We start from the raw sequence: 16,406 nt of genomic DNA, 5'->3' as shown, positions 1-16,406 counted from the left end.
AAGTGATCCTTTGGTCTTGAACTCCCCCTCTAGAAAAATAGTGTGCTGTAGGTCAAAACTCCACCCAAGGAAAAATACTTTTAAGTCTTCCGTATAGCACTTTGAGTCCCCATATCCATGCCACATGTATAGGACCTACAAGCCAAAATTCACCCTTGTTTTGAGTCAACATGCATGCGTTAATGACTTCCAAACCATTCAAAAAGTTCAACATATGGGTCCCACATAAAACTTATCTCATACCAAGCCAAAATTCATTCTTTGTGAATGATTCGTATAACCTTTGGCCTTTTTCACTTTTTTACTTTCTTATTTTTAATTTTTGTATTCCTTGGACTTAAAAAAAATAGAAATAAGAAAAATAAAATAAAATAAAAAGAAGAATAGAATATCAAAATTATATTGTGCATATGAATAAACATTGTCCAATTAAATCTCAAGTTATAAAATTAAGCATAAACTCATGCTATTAATCAATTTAAATCACAACTCGGATTTATGCATCTTAATCATTTTTCATCTAAAACCAATAATAATGTAATAAAAGAATTAAAATATATTAGTTCTAAATATATAAAAATTGCAATAACTCAGCTCAATCACACCCCCAACTAGCATTTTGCTAATCCTTGAGGAAAATAGTGAAAATTAATTAAGATGAACAATACATAAAGATCGAAATTCAAACGTAAACAATCAAGTACAATTCTGAATTCTCATAAAAGTGACATGTTACTGCTCAACCCCAGGGGCTATACCCACCAAGATTATCTCAATAATCTTTCACATAGAATTAAGACAAATGTCTCAGAACTCAAATGTGTGTGTGGAGCTAAATTGGTTGTGTTCCTCATTACTAGCCATAATTTGTCATAGGATTTTTCAATCTTAAGATTAATCATTGCTGATTCTAACTACCTTAAAGCCCAAAGGACTAGCAGTTTTCATGCCAGCTCTATTTTTAAAGGTTGAACACTCAACCCCCAAAGTCTTAGGTAACTGTTTCTAGTCCTTTTACTTAGAAAAGTTCACTAAGTCGCCTTTATTCCTTTTTTTTTCTAATCTTTTCTTTTCTTTTCTTTTTTATCTTCTCTGTTTTTATTTTTTTAGGCATGGCTCGGTGGTCCTGCAGTTTACTTATCCTGTGTTAAATCAGTGAATAGTAAATAAGAAACACTACAAGTGTAAGCATGTGCAAAATATCCTTCAAAATTTGGCTTTCGTTCTACAAAAATCTTATCAAGTCTCATCTCAATAAGTATAGCATCCCAGTGTTTCAAGCCACACATCAACAAAATATGATGTATCAAAAATCATGTTCTATTCTTAAGCTTGAAAATAAATCTTCACAAAATGATTCCGTTCAACTACTCTACTAGGGGTGTAAAAAAAACCGGCAAACCGGAAAACCGGCCCGGACCAAACCGGACCGGACCAGTTGTGCCGGTTTTGGAACGGTTCGGTCCGGAACCGGTTTTCATAAATGAAAAACCGGCCGGAACCGGTCCGGTTTCGGTTAGTTTTGGACCGGACCGGTACTATTTATATATTAATATTATATATAATATATTTTATATTATATATAATTTTTAATCACATAAAAAATAATCACATATATACTAATACTAATATTCTAATATAGATTATAGTTAATACTCATACTAATATAGTTATACTAAATCATCAAAACTAACACTAACATATAGCTATACTAATAGTCTAATATTAATACTATTATATTGTCTAATATATTATATAGCTATAACTAATACTAATATATATATACTAATACTAATCGTCTAATATAGGATTATAGCAAATTTTTTTTTACACTAAATTTCTTATTTTAGTTTTTGTTTTATAGCAGTTTTTTATATAGCTAATTTTGTTTATATAACAGATTTTTTTATAAAGCAGATTTTTTATATCAGAATTTTTTACATAATAGATTTTTTTTTATAAACCAGATTTTTGATAGCAGAATTTTTTTACATAGCAGATTTTTTTTTGCAAAGCAGATTTTTGTAAATGGTAAACAGAATTTTTTAAATCAGTTTTTTCTTTTAAACAGAATTTTTATAAAAAATTTGTATTTTATTAAAACCGGAAAACCGGACCAAACCGGACTGGAAACTGGTAAAACCGAAATACCGGTTTAGGAGGAAAATCGGTGCGTAATCGGTTTTGAAAAATGCAAAACCGGTACCTACCGGTTCGGTCCTAGATTTTGTACAAAACCGGACCAAACCGGACCGGTTACACCCCTATACTCTACCAAGATACTCAAATTTCACAAAATACTAGAAATGCAATGTGTGTCAATCATATATGTATCAATGCACATCATATTAATTATTTTTTTTTGTGTGTGCACACAAGCTACCCCCCAACTAGTGAGAGACATGGTCCTCAATGAATCAAATGAAATAAAAAAAAGTGCACAGAAATAAGCAAGCAAAACAAAAAAAATCAACATGAAATATAAAATCAAAGCAAAATAACAAATAATAATAATAATAATAATAATAATAATAATGCAAGTAAAGAGAACTGTAAAGAGAAAAAAAAATCAAAACAGTTGCCTGGAATCTTGCACAAGCAAGATCTCTTCGTGTGGATCAAAGACCTTCAGAAATGACTTTAGACGTTGTCCGTTGACAGTGACGCAATTTCCATTCTTCGGATTGACAATGTCTACTGTGCCATGAGGATGAACCTCCCTTACAATATACGGCCCACTCCATCGGGATTTCAATTTACCAGAAAAAATATGTAAGCAAGAGTTGTAAAGAATAACTTCCTGGTCAAGTGTAAAATGCTTTGAATGAATTTTCTGATCATGTAGAATTTTCATGCGTTCCTTCGCCAGCTGAGCGTTGTCATAAGCATCCCGACGAGTTTCATCCAATTCATTGATCTGCAATTTTCTCAACCCTAAAGCTTCATCAAGTGACATGTTAACATGTTTTATAGCCCAAAGAGCTCGATGTTGAATATCAACAGGTAAATAACAAGCTTTACCATAACTAATCGATAAGGGGACATCCCTATATTTGTTTTAAAAGCTGCCCTATAAGCCCACAAAGCATCAAGAAGCTTAACTGGCCAATCTTTTCTATTAGGATTGATAGTTTTCTCTAAAATGATTTTTATCTCTCTGTTTGACAATTATGTTTGCCCATTTGTTTGAGAGTGATAAGAGATAGAAACTTGATGTGTGATACTATATTTCTTCATGAGTATAGAAAATGGTTTGTTACAAAAATGAGAACCCACATCACTTATGATAACTTTGGGCATGCCAAAACGAGTAAACAGAGATTGCAAAAATTTTAGGACAACACAATAGTCATTTGTTTTGCAAGCGACGGCCTCCACCAATTTTGAAACATAATCCAATACTAATAAAATATATGTGTTTCCAAAGGAAATTGAAAAAGATCCAATGAAGTCTATTCCCAACAATAAAAAATTTCTAAGGTAAGAATAGGGGAAAGAGACATCATGTCTCTTTTGCTAATGGATCCCAATTTTTGACAAGGCTCACAAGCCTTACAAAAATTATAAGCATCTTTAAACATGGAAGGCTAGTAAAAACCGCTTTGTAAAATTTTAGCGACTGTTTTTTTTGCTGAAAAATGACCACCACATGCACCCATATGACAAAATCTCAACATCGAAGAAAACTCATCATCAGGAATGCATCTTCGAATCAATTGGTCTGAACAATATTTGAAAAGGTATGGATCATCAAAGTAAAAATGCCGTACCTTAGAAAGAAATCGACGCTTATCTTGGGTGGACCATTCAGAAGGCATTCGCTCAGTCACCAGATAATTGACTATGTCAGCATACTAGAGAGCTCTATTAATCACAAACAGCTGCTCATCCGGGAAACTATCATCAAGGGGAAGGCTGACATTTGAATAGGAGGATGATGACAATCTAGAGAGGTGGTCAGCTACCATGTTTTCAACTCCTTTCTTGTCCTTAATGTTGATGTTGAACTCTTGAAATAGTAGAATCCAGCGAATCAAGAGTGGTTTTGCATCTTTTTTAGCCAACAAATACTTAAAAGTAGAGTGGTTAGTAAAAATAGAAACAGGAGAACCAAGAATGTAAGTCTGAAATTTATCAAGTGCAAAAACCACCTGGGCATCATTCAAGGTTCTACTGGCATAATAAATCACAAAAGGTCTATTATCCACACGCTGCCCTAAAACAGCTCATAAGGTATAATCACTTGCATCTGTCATGATTTCAAAGGGAATGTCCCACTGCGGGGGGTTGCATAATAGGGGCAGTGGTAAGCGATTTTTTAAGGGTATCAAAAGTTTTTTGGCACTCATCAGTCCAAACAAATTCAATGTTATTTTGTAAAAGAGTGCACAAAGGTTTTGCAATAGAACTGAATCCTTAAATAAACCGCCTATAAAAGCCAGCATGACCAGAAAAAGAATGAATATTCTTAACCATCTTAGGGATAGGAAGTTTAGATATTAATTCAATTTTTGCCTTGTTGACCTTTATACCTTCAGAATAAACAATATGTCCCAAGAAAATGCCATGAGTAACCATAAATTGGCATTTCTCCCAATTAAGTAAAAGATTTTTTTCCTCACTCTTTGGAGAATATGTGCCAAATTATACAAACAACTATCAAAAGATTTCCCAAAAACAAAGAAGTCATCGATGAATATTTCACAAATATCATCAATCCTATCAGAAAAATACTCATCATGCATCTCTGAAAAGCAGCTGGAGCATTACACAAACTAAAAGGCATTCTGGTAAAAGCAAAGGTGCCAAAAGGACAGGTGAAAGTGGTTTTCTCCTGATCCTCAGGCGCTACAACAATTTGATAATAACTAGAGTATCCATCCAATAAGCAATAAAATGCATTATCAGCCATTCTTTCTAAAATTTGATCCAAGAATGGTAAAGGAAAATGATCATTCCTACTGGCTGAATTAAGGAAAACAATGCAAATTCTCCAACCAGTAACCATCTAGTTGGAATCAACTTATTTTTATCATTTTTTACAACAGTTAAACCATATTTTGTTTTTGTACCACTTGAGTTGGACTTACCCACTTATTGTTTGAGATGGGATAAATGATACCCACTGCGAACAGCTTAAGCACTTCCTCTTTAACAACTTCATTTATGGTAGGATTGAGCCTATGTTGAGCATCATGAACCGGTCTAGAATCATCTTCAAGATGGATTCTGTGGGTACAAACAGCAGCATCAATACCTTTGATATCGACTATTGTCCAACCAATTGCACCTCGATGCTTTTTTAAGACTTCAATCAACTAGGTTTCATCCTTCTGATTTAACTTTGAGGAAATCACCACAGGAAAAATGCATTCTTCAGGACCAAGAAACACATACTTTAAATCTTGAGGAAGGGGTTTCAGTTCCAATTGGGGAACTTTTTCCGCTGAAGATTTAAGTATGTCTGGTGGTGGAAGAGTTTCAAACTGGAGTTTCCATCTTGCACCTGCAAATTGTACTTCAAGTGGTAAAGAAGAATCTGCAAAACAGTCCAAAAATTCAACATGGTCAGTTTTTTCATCAAGTAAAAATTCAGGTGTCTGAAAAATAGAATCATTATCAGAGAAAGGAAAAGTTGAGCAAATAAATTTTGTTGGTGTTAAACTCTCCACGGTTTTCAAATCACTTGTGTCATCAAAATGTGTTGGCATCTTGCAAGTATTGAAAACGTTCAACTCAAGTGCCATGTTCCCAAAAGTAAGCTTCAGAACTCCACTTCTGCAATTAATTAAAACATTTGATGTAGCTAAAAATGGTCTTCCAAGGATAACAAGAGCTTGGTAAATAGTGGAGGCTGGCTGCTGCATATCAAGAACTACAAAATCCACTGGGTAGTAAAATTTGTCCACTTGGACCAGTAGACCCTCTACAATACCCCTCGGCTCCTTAACTAATCGTCAACCAACTGGAGCATGATGGATGTCTTTTTCAGCTCACCTAATCTCAACTGCTCATACACTACGAATGGTAGTAAGTTCACACTACTCCCCAAATCAAGTAAAGCTCTCCCAATGCATGACTCACCGATCATAATGGAAATGTTAGGAGACCCTGGATTTCCAAACTTCTGAGGAGTCTCGTTTAATATCAGTGCACTAACTTGCTCTGTTAGGAAAGCTTTCTTCTTCACATTCAGCTTCCTCTTCACTGTGCACAAGTCCTTAAAAAATTTTGCGTACGAAAGCACTTGTTGTATGGCATCCAAAAGTGGGATATTAATCTTGACTTGCTTGAAAATCTCTTGAATCTCAATGTGATATTTATTCTTTTGGCCAGCTGCCAATCTCTGAGGATAGGGAACCACATGTTGGTACCCCTACTAGTTTCAACCTCTCCACTCACAGGCTTCTTCGACTCTAGCCTCACTTCCTCTGGTTATTTCTCAACCTCATCAGTCTCTGTTACATCTTCAGGTTTAGAATCAAATACTTATCTATCCATGGTCATCTCAGGTTGAGAAACTTCCTTCCCACTTCTCAAAGTAAGAATGGCCTTCACTGTCTCAATAACGTCCCCTGAGACATTATGCACTTGCTACTGTTGTTGCCTGTATACTTGAGGATTAGGCTGAGTTTGTGCTGGAAATTTCCCTTTCTCTAGGGTGCTCAATGTCATGCTCATCTTATTAATGGTCCCACGCAACTCATTTATGGCCTGAGTGTTTTGATTATTTATGGTGGCTTGACTCTGCATGAATTGTTGAAGTGTATTGGCCATCTGTGCCATACTGTCATCTAGAGACTTCTTTGCATATGATGGAGGTTGAGAACTCTGTGCAGCTACATGAGGCTAAAATCCAGGAGAACCTACAAAAGGATAGCTCTGAGAACTCTGATATGGCTGATACTGGTGCTAAGGAGCAGCTTGATGAAATGGCTAATGCTGAGATGGTGGAGATGGGCCAGGCTGATCATTTCTCTATGAGAAATTTGGGTGATTCCTCCACCCCAGATTATATGTGTTGGAAAAATGCTGATTATGTTCTCTGTTAACCCAGTTGGCTGATTGCATCTGCTCAGACCCACTTTCTTGAAATACTAGCATAATCGGGCAGTCTTGGGTCTTATGGTTCGAATAAGCACATATCAAACATGCCTCTACTACTTTCACAGCCTTCACGTTTTCCATTTCCATGACCTCCAGTCTTTTAGTTAAAGCAGCTATTTGGGCTTGAACATCAGTATCTTCCTTAAACTCATATTTACCCCCTCCAGAAATAGCCCTTAGTGGTTGTGCTGTTAATGACACTAGATCAGTACGAGTGTTCCACTGTTATGCGCTCTCAGCAAGATAGTCAAAAAATGATAGTGCTTCATAAGGTTCCTTGCTAAAGAATTCCCCATTACACATCTTCTGAACAAACTGCTTGCATTCTGGACTGAGACCAGTGTAAAAATAGCTCACCAACCTCTAAGATTTGAAATCATGATGTGGACAGATATTTACCAAATCTTTAAATTTTTCCCAACTGGCCTGAAAAGTCTCATCATGTTTCTGATTGAATTGACTGATTTGCTCTTGCAAAAACTGAGTTCTTTGAAAAGTAAATTTTTTTTGTAAGAATTCACGCTGCATATCAGACTAACTAGAGATAGAATTAGGCCTTAAAGAATTAAACAAAATCTTTGCTTTATCGTTTAAAGAAAAAGGAAACAAACGAAGTCTAATAAATTCATCAGTAATGACCCTAGTAATAAAAGTAGTGCAAGCCAACTCAAAATCTGTTAAGTGCTGGTAAGGACTCTCAGAATCCATCCCGTGGAACTGAGGTATCACTGATATCATACCATGCTTAACAAAAAAATTAGGTGCATCTTTGAGTAAAACAATGCATGAAGGTATAGTGGTGCGAGTGGGTTGCAAATAATCCTTAAGAGTATGTGGTGCAGGTGCAGTCATAGTTTGTTTAATTTCAATATCCTCGCTCATAGAAGAGACATAAGAGCTATCTATCTTTGAGCTATGTATACTACTCTCAACACTCGATGTGACTCTAAGCAACCTATTTGAACTGTCTCTCACCCATGACATGAAGCATTAGTCTAAATAGCATAAATAAGCTTCAAGTGACTGAGTGGTAAATGCAAATGAAATATGTAATCAGAGATAAGATAGTGAAAGAAATGAAAATAAAAAAATAACAAGTTTGAATTTAAGTTAGACAACTTTTCTCAGCAACAGTGCCAAAAACTAGACTCACTCAAAAATGAGTAGCACAAAGGCTATCCCAAGTGCAGGAGGATGTCGCGTAATAATTAGGAATAAATTCCTAGATTGTCTCATCATGAAAAGTTACTTAAAATCAAACTCATTTAAAATGGTGAAAATATTCACAAAGAGAAAATAAAAATGATGGTATGTGCAATGGATGGAAGAGTGCAACAAGAATGAAAAAAAAGTACTAGTCATGGACTAGATTGATTCATACTTTTGGATTTTTTTTAGTGTCGAAATGAAACGTAAAAGACTAACAAATTGAAATTAACAATCAAAGAATCAATTAAACTGAACAAACTTAATTAATCTAAAAATTAAACAATAAAACTGAAATTATTTAAGTCCTAATTAAACTTTAATCAATCTAATATGCAATAGAACTAAGAGATTGATAAAACTAAACTAAGAATTAAATTAAATTAAAAAGTAATTGACAAAATACGAACTGAAAATTGAAAAGCCCCAAAATCAAGATTTTAGAGTTCATCCTTGTATTCAAATCACAAATTCTTAAAATTAATCCATAGCAATTGTAATCACTATTAAATGAAAGCTTAAAGAAGTGAGAAAAATAAATAATACGAAAGTAAATAAACAGCAAATAAATTGCTTAAACTTCTAAGCCAAAATCTCAAAAATATTCTATAAATTTTAAACTGAAATTAAATAAAAAGTAAGAAATGAAAAGAGTAAGCCAATTGAATGGAGATAAAGATTGAAAGTGGTGAAGGAAGCTGGACTGTAGTAGCAATTGAACCCCTCAAAGAGTTCTTCAACGGTGCTGCAATTCTTACGTGAAAATAGTGTGCGGCGTGAGCGAATTAATGCCTCAAAAGAGAGATACTTATGCAGCCTCAAAAATACCCAAGAGAAATAAAAGTTTTCAGCATGAAAATGCCCAAGGAATAAAATACAATTGTGCGGTGCATGGGTGAAATAAAAGTGATCCTTTGGTCTTGAACTCCCCCTCCAGAAAATAGTGTCGTAGGTCAAAACTCCACCCAAGGAAAAATACTTTTAAGTCTTCCGTATAGCACTTTGAGTCCCCATATCCATTCCACATGTATAGGACATACAAGCCAAAATTCACCCTTGTTTTGAGTCAACATGCATGGGTTAATGACTTCCAAACCATTCAAAAAGTTCAACAATGGGTCCCACATAAAACTTATCTCATACAATGCCAAAATTCATTCTTTGTGAATGATCCGTATAACCTTTTGCCTTCTTCACTTTTTTACTTTTCTCATTTCTCATTTTTGTATTCCTTGGACTTAAAAAAAAATGGAAATAAAAAAAATAAAATAAAATAAAAAGAAGAATAGAATACCAAAATTATATTGTGCATACGAATAAACATTGTCCAATTAAATCTCAAGTTATAAAATTAAGCATAAACTCATGCTATTAATCAATTTAAATCACAACTCGGATTTATGCATCTTAATCATTTTTCATCTAAAACTAATAATAATATAATAAAAGAATTAAAATATATTGATTCTAAATCTATAAAAATTGTAATAACTTAGCCCAATCAAATTAGCAACCAATCAAATTCAACGCATAGAATTTTGAATGTTATGTAAGTAATTTTACTAAGAAATTAGAAATATAAAATTTATTAGAAAGTTAAAAATTTAAGATAAATATTTGAAAAAATATGAATTTTATTTTTTTAAAAATAAAGAGTTTCAAATATTTGAAAAAAAATCTTCAAAAATTAAAAGCAATTGATAAAAATATTCAAAAGATAAAAATAAAAGGATTATGTCTTCCTCTGTGGGTGATACCCAACTCCCCACCATCTAATAAAGTGGCTGCAGCCACCCAACAATGTCCACAAGTACCTCCTTCCACTATTAATAAGAGTTGGTCTCAAGGTTTTGAATATTGTGCCATACTGGCCAATACTAATACGAATGAAACTAAAACATGAATAATAGAAAGCAAAAATGGTAGACAGCTGTGGAAGAGGTAAATGGGAGAAATCTATATGTATTTCATGCCATATGTACAGTGTGCTATGCTATTTATAGTCAGAGGTCAAAGAATAAAATGAATACATAAAAAAGAATATATTTACAGGTCAGTCTAACAACCACGCAGCAAGGAGAATTAATATACTGCATCACAACCTTTCTGTAGTGTTCTTATATGGTGGAACAGTAGGTATTGGTGGTCCTTCATCTAGGAATTTCAACATTCCCCCACAAGATGGAGAGTATATGTTGATTACTCCCATCTTGAACATGAGTCTAGTGAAGCAGGAGAATGTAGCAGCTTGGTGAGCAAGCCTGCTAATTGGAGATGAGAGGAAACATGAGCAGTTGTCACCTGGCCTTCTACAATTTTATCTCGAACTAGATGACAGTCTAGTTTGATGTGTTTAGTTCGCTCGTGAAATATGAGGTTTGCAGCAATGTGTATGGCGGCTATATTATCATAGTACAAAGTGGATGGTTTCGAAATGGTGATGTGCAAATCATTGAGGAAGTACCGAATCCATGTTAATTCACACACCATGACTGCCATGGCTCTATATTCAGATTCTACTGATGATCTGGACACAAAAGTTTGCTTTTTTGATTTCCAGGAGACAAGCAAATTGCCTATGAAAACACAAAAGCCAGTGGTTGATAGTCTCGTGTCTGGGCAGCTAGCCCAACTTGCATTTGAGTATGCCATAAGTTCTAACTTGGAGTTTGCAGAGAAAAATATGCCTTGTCCAGGTGTCCCTTTTATCTACCAAATGATTTTAAGAACTGCATTATAGTGCGGCACAAGTGTTGCCTCCAAGAATTGGCTTAGAAGGTGTACACTATGGCTCAAGTCAGGCCAAGTGTTGGTGAGATAGAGTAATTTTCCAACTAGTTTATAGTACAGATATGGATCATCTAATAGAGAGCACCTTCATCCTTTCGAAGCATCACATTTGGTTCCATAGGCAAGTTGGATGGCTTTGAAGCTAACAATCTTGTTACTAAGAGAATATCTAGTGCGTATTTTCGATGGCAAAGTTGTATTCCCCCTTTGTGTGTGCCACTTCCATGCCAAGAAAATATACGAGGCTTCCAAGATCCTTGATCTTGAACTTAGTTTCCAAGAAACTTTTTGCAGCAGCGGCAGCTTGATCATTTGAGCTTATCAATATTATGTCATCGACATAGATGAGTAGAGCTGTAAAAGATGTTTATGTTGACTTAATGAACAAGCTGTAATCAACCTTTGATTGTACAAATCCAAATTCAATTAATGAAGAAGTGAGCTTGGCATTCCACTGACTTGATGCCTGCTTCAAGCCATAAAGGCTTTTATGTAACTTACATACTTTGCTTGAGGCTGCATATGGATGGCCTGGTGGTGGATGCATGTAGATTTCTTCTTCAACTTCGCTATAGAGAAAAGCGTTGTTTACATCTATCTGCTAGAGTTCCCATCCTTTCATTGTTTGTAATTACAAGGAGAATCTGAATGGATACTAACTTTGCAATGGGAGAAGAAGTATTGTGGAAATCTATCCGTTCTCGTTGAGTAAATCCCTTCGCAACCAATCGAACTTTAGCTCTTGTTATTGTCCCATCTGACTTGAATTTATACTTGTAGACCCACTTAAAGTCAATTGGTCTCTTCTTAGGAGGTAGATCTACAATGGTTCAAGTCTCATTACGTTCGAGCGCATCTAGTTCCAGCTTCATTACTTTGCACCAAGTTGGGTCTTGAAAGGCTTGATTATAAGAGGATGGCTCGGTATATAAAGAAATTAAGGTGGTAAAGGCTTTAAAATTTTGTGAAAGAGAATCATATGATAGAGATGTAGATAGAGGAAAAGATACCTTTGATTATTTTGAAGTGGAGCCTTGTAGCTTGGATGTCGACTATGAGGACTTGAGTGTAGCAACTTGTTGGTAGTTAAATTCTTGCAAATATGCAAGTGCTTTTCAGACTCTATTAGACCTTCGTGGAATGACTTGAGAAGGGGTGTCATGAGAAGGAACAGATAGTTGGTTTGGGAATATGTCAATGGAGGTTCGATTCACTTCCTCGACACAAGGAGAATCAAAGAAAGGCATGTAATTTTCTGTGGAGGGACTTGAGCTTCCTTCAGAATTTTGTGTTGTGAAGTTGTTAGGAAAATAATCGGGTATTTGAGCTAGAAGGGATTTTGTGAGATCAAGGGATGTGCTTGTGGGTGCTTTAAGTGGAAATATATCTTCATGAAAGACCATATCTCAAGAAATAAAAATTTGGTGAGTATGAAGATCAAGCTCAAATCGAGATAACACATTCTCTTTGAGAAATTTAATCATCGTCCTATTATCATTACTCTTGCAAGCTGCCACCTCTACCCATTTTGACACATAATCTATTGCCACAACAATATATTGATATCCAAAAGAAAGAGGAAATGGTCCCATAAAATCAATGCCCCAACAATAAAAAATTTCAATCACTAAAATTGGATTTAAGGGTATCATATTACGACAGGACATAACTCCTAACTTTTGACACTTTTCACATAAGCGACAATAGATGTTTGCATCCTTAAACAAGGTGGGCCAATAAAATCCATACTGCATAATTTTTGCAGCGGTTTTTTTCATTGAAAAGTGGCCCCCACAAGCTTGGGAGTGACGAAATTTCAAGACGCTAGCAATCTCTTCATCAGGGATGCAATGCCTTAAAATTTGGTTAGAACGGTATTTGAAAAGAAAATGGTCATCCCAATAGAAATTACGTACCTCAGTCATGAACTTCCTCTCGTCCTAAGCACTCCAATCTACCAGTATCTCACCTACAGCCAAATAACTCATAATATGAGCAAACCATGGTAGAGAAGTAATAGACAGTAAATGCTCCTCGAAAAGATCATCCCTAATTAGCAAGTGGTCAGAGGTGTCCTCAAATGTGAGTCTCGAGAGATGGTCAGCTACTATGTTCTCCACTCATTTCTTGTATTTGATGGTGATGTCAAATTTCTACAAAAATAAAATCCACAGTATTAATGGCTCCTTAGCATCCTTCTTTGTAAGAATGTACTTAAGGGCTACATGATCTGTGAAAATAATAATAGGAGAACCAATCAAGTAATCATGAAATTTATCCAAAGCAAACACTATAGCTAGAAATTCTTTTTCAGTAGTGGAGTAATTCATCGGAGCACTATTTAGAGTTCTACTAGCATAATAAATGACTAAGGTAAGCTTTCCAATGAGCGTTTTAAAAGCCTCTAGACAAGCTTGTGTCCACTCAAATGGGGCATCTTTAACTAGGAGGTCACATAGTGGTCTAAATATGGTAGAAAAATTATGTACGAATCTCCTATAAAAGCCTGCATGACCAAGAAAGGATCTCACATCCTTTACTGTCCTAGTTGTAGGTAACTTAGAGATTAATTCAATCTTTGATCAACCTCTATCCCTCTAGAATAAATAATATGCCCTAAGACAATACCTGAAGGTACCATGAAGTGGCATTTTTTCCAATTCAAAACCAATTCCTTCTCCTCACAACGAGTCAACACTCTCTCTAAATTCAATAAGCATGCATCAAAAGAAGATCCAAAAACAGTCAAGTCATCTATAAAAACTTATATACAATTTTCAACCATGTCACTAAAAATACTCATCATGCAACATTGAAAAGTAGCAGGTGCATTACACAATCCAAATGACATTCTACAAAAAGTATAAGTACCAAAATGACAAGTGAAAGTGGTTTTATCCTGGTCTTTTAATGCAATTTCAATTTGATAATAACCAGAATAATCATCCAAGAAATAATATAAAGGATAACCAGCCACATGCTCAAGAATTTGATCAATAAAAGGGAGAGGAAAATGGTCTTTCTGGGTGGCAACATTCAATTTTCTGTAATCAATGCACATCTGCCACCCAGTCACAAGTTTTGTAAGGACTAACTCTCTTAGGTCATTCTTCACCATAGTAACACCTGACTTGTTAGAAACAACCTGTGTAGGACTTACCCATTTATTATTAGCAATGGGATATATGATTCCAGCATCTAATAGTTTCAACACTTCATTCTTTACCACTTCTTTCATAGTGGGATTAAGCCTACGCTAGGGGTCTCTATGAGGGCTAGTTTTTTCCTCCAAATTTATCTTATGAGAATAGACCAATGGACTAACACCTTTTATATAAAAAATGATCCAACCTGAGGTTGACTTATGCTCACTTAGGGTCCAAATTAATTTCTCACCTTGATAACATAAAAAGTATCATCTGGACCAAGGAAAGCATGCTTAAACCCTTAGTTCAACTTTGGGTGCTTCCCCACTTGAAGGAATTTTTTTTTCACCTTTTTCTGGCAATTCCTCAAACTTCGGTTGCCATGCCCGAGTGCCATAATCCTGAGTTCTATTGAAAATAGCACAAGCATCAACTATATAAGATGGATTACTAATACTCAAGGGGATCAAAATCATGAGCTATAGAAACTCCCCTATCCATGAATGAGTCAATCATGTATGTCTGGTGGCTCTCGTCATCATCTTTTGGCTATTTTGCAATATAAAAGATATTCAACTCGAGAGTCATGTTTCCAAAAGATCTTCATGAGCCCATTCCTGCAATTAATAAGAGTATTAGCATTGGCAAGGAATGGCCTACCTAAAATCACAAGAATTTTAGAAGTAGTATCAACAATAGAGCTAGTGTCAATGATTAGGAAATTAACAGGATAATAAAATTTGTCAATTTGAATTAGAACATCCTCTACCACACTCTGGTGTACTTTGACTGAATGGTCAGCCAATTGCAATACCACAACAGTTGGTTTGATTTCTCTTAACCCCAACTACAAATAAATAGAATATGGTATTAGATTCACGCTAGCTCTTAAATCTAGTAAAACTTGCCCAAACTCATAATTTGCAATGCTGCATGCAATGGTTGGACAATCAAGATCCTTGTACTTGGGAGGAATCTGTTGATCAATTAGAGCACTAACTTGCTCTGTCAGGAACGTTGTCTTCTTCACATGGTGTTTCCTCTTAATTGTACATAAATCTTTAATAACTTTTGCATAAGTAGGAACTTATTTAATAATATGCAAAAGAGGGAGGTTAATTTTTACCTGTTGGAGGTTCTCCAAAATTTCATTGTTAGGATCCAAAGTTCGCTAATTCAGTTTTAAAGCTTGAGGAAATGGTACCTTAATTAGGCTCTTTATTACCTTGACTTCCTTAGGTAGCTCGACACCACTATTGCTTTGATCCTCTTCTACATCCTCTAATTTGTTCGTTGTTAGGATGTGTAATGACTTACCATTTCATGTCACAATGACATTCACATCTTTCAAATTCTCTTGTGCCATGTGTTGACCATTGGGTGCAGACTGAACTTGAGAAGGGAACTTACCTCACTCATTCACACTTAAGAAGCTCATCAATTTGGACATATGACTCTTTATCTCTTTTTCTTTTCATCAAACTGCGTAATCAAATATTCAAATTTTTTGTTAATCTTACCATGTGCCTCAATAAAAGTATGCAAAGTATCTTCTAAATGACTCCTAAAAGATGAAGGTGCATGATATGGTGCAGGATATGATCTAGGGAGTTGTGCAGGCGGCTGGTTTTCAAACTTCCAGCTAAAACTAGGGTGATTGCACCACCCCGGATTATAGGTATCAAATAAAGGTGTAAAAGGTTTATTGTACATACCTAAGGCATTAAATTGTTCCTCATACATCATTCTCATCTCAGCAAATGTGAGACACTCTTGGGCAAAGTGATCTACCCTACCATACACAAAACATGGTCCAAAAGACTTTGCATGATTAGCCATATGTGTTGGCTTTAAGTTCTTAGTCTTTAACATCTCTAGCTCCCTAGTGAGCACAACTTTAGCCTTTAGGTTATCTTCTTTCCTGAGATGGTAAATTCCACCACCATTTGGATTTCCTGCAGGTCATGACCTATTTGTGCTTTCAGTAGCACTAGGTCCAGTCCAAGTGTGAGTTTTTTCAGTAAGTAAATTGAGGTATTATTTGGCATCATCATGATCTTTTTTTGTAAGAACTCACCATTACACATCATCTCCACAAATTGGCGCTCTATAGGTGTAAGTTTCTCATAAAAATAGCTCACTGAGCGCTAATTCTCA

Source organism: Carya illinoinensis, chromosome 11 (assembly GCF_018687715.1).
Source record: "Carya illinoinensis cultivar Pawnee chromosome 11, C.illinoinensisPawnee_v1, whole genome shotgun sequence".
NCBI classification, from domain to species: Eukaryota; Viridiplantae; Streptophyta; class Magnoliopsida; order Fagales; family Juglandaceae; genus Carya; species Carya illinoinensis.
Note: the sequence above shows the minus strand (reverse complement) of the source record.